Raw genomic sequence first — 1,960 nt, forward strand, 5'->3', positions numbered from 1 at the left:
TTCAGTCATCTCATATGCATATGAAAATTGGACAATCAATGAAGAAGATTGTAGAAGAATCAATGTATTTGAATTATATTAAAAATCCTAAGGACTGCCAGAAGAACAAAAAATCAGTCTTAAATTTTCCTTAGAAGTCAGGATGGTGAGACTTCTTCACCTTTTATACTTTGGAATACTATCAGAAGAGACCAGTCCCTGGAGAAGGACATCATGCTTAGTGAAATGGAAATGGAGAGTTAGCAAAAAAGAGGAAGATCTCTAATGAGATGGATTGACTCAGTTACAGCAACAGTGGACTCAAACAACAATTGTGAGGAGAGCACAGGATTGGGCAGTGTTTTGTTCTACTGTGCATTGTTGTTGTTGTCAGGTGCCATCGAGTCGGAACCAACTCATAGCGACCCCATGCACAGCAGAACGAAACAATGTCTGATCCTGGGCCAACATCACTACCGCTGCCACACTTGACGCCATCAATGATGCCACCTGGCTGATCCATCTCGTTGGGGGTCTTCCTCTTTTTTTCTGACCCTGCATCTTACCCAGCATGACATCCTTCTCCAGCGACTGTTCCCTCCTGACAATATGTCCAAAATATGAGAGAAGTTTAGCCATCTTGGCTTCCAAGGAGCACTCTGGCTGTACTTCTTCCAAAACAGATCTATTGGTTCTTTTGGCAGTCCATGGCACTTTTAGTATTCTCCTCCAACACCACAAGAGCCACTATAAGTCAGAACCAACTAATGGCACCTAACAACAAATGACACGGGTCCTGTGTGTCTTTTATGGATTGAATTAAAAAATACATGTTGTAAATCCCAACCCCTGTACCTGTGGCTAAGGAACTCTGGTGATATTGTAGTATAAGTATTGAACTGGTAACCACAAGGTTGGCAGTTCAAATACACCAGTTGCTCCAAGGGAAAAAGATGAGGCTTTCTGCTATCATAAAGATTTACTGCCTTGGAAACCCTATACGGGGTTGCTATGAGTTCTAATAGACTCAAGGTTAGTGGTTAAAGGGCCTTGGTGGTGCTGTGGGAGAAAGGATTAGGCTGATAACCACAAGGTAAGTGGTTTGAACCCACTAGCTGCTTATCAGGAGAAAGATGAAACTGCTTTCATAAAGATTTAAAGTCTCAAAACTCTAAGGGTTGCTTTGAGGTGGAATTGACTAGGTGGTAGTAGATCTTGATATTGATACCTGTGGTTAAAGAGCCCTGATGGTGCAGTGGTTAAGCACTTAACTTCTAACCTAAATTTTGGTTGTTTGAACCCACCAATTACTCCCCAGGAGAAAGATGTGGCAGTATTCTTGTATAGATTACAGCTGAGACAGTTCTGTGCCCCATAAGGTTGCTTTGAGTTGGAATCAACTCAAGGACATGCTACAACACACCTGTGGTTATCTCCTCACTTGGGACTATACTTAGAGGTCATATTGGTGCATGTCATTTTTAAGGCAGTCACCTTTGAGATCTAAAAAGAGCAGATTAGGACAGAGACGTGAGCAGAGACAGGTATGATAGGTGTCATGCCCATGAAGATCACTGTCTTAGGCTGAGTTCTCCAGAGAAGCAAAACCAGTGAAATTTATATATGTATATATAAAAAGAAGTTTGTGTCAAGGAAATGACTCAAACAGGTGTAGAGGTGAGAGAGTCACAAGTCCATGACTCAGATGAACCAAGATCAGATGAACCAAGAGGTCAGATGGCAGGTAGGCAAGTCAAGCAGGTCAGATGGCAGGCTGTTGATGACCCCCACAATTGGCAAGTAATATAGAAGGCTACTGGTTCAAGTCCAAAGAATAGGAGGTCAGAAGGTAAGTCAGATGCAAGACCCAGACCCAGTATAGAGAAGCAAACTTTGCTTGAGTGAGTGTCCAATATATTGGAAGCAGGCCACAGACCTCTGGAAACTTCCTTTCAATTGACTGGTTACTCACAGCAGACCT

Source organism: Chrysochloris asiatica, unplaced genomic scaffold (assembly GCF_000296735.1).
Source record: "Chrysochloris asiatica unplaced genomic scaffold, ChrAsi1.0 scaffold00117, whole genome shotgun sequence".
In the NCBI taxonomy this organism is placed as follows: domain Eukaryota; kingdom Metazoa; phylum Chordata; class Mammalia; order Afrosoricida; family Chrysochloridae; genus Chrysochloris; species Chrysochloris asiatica.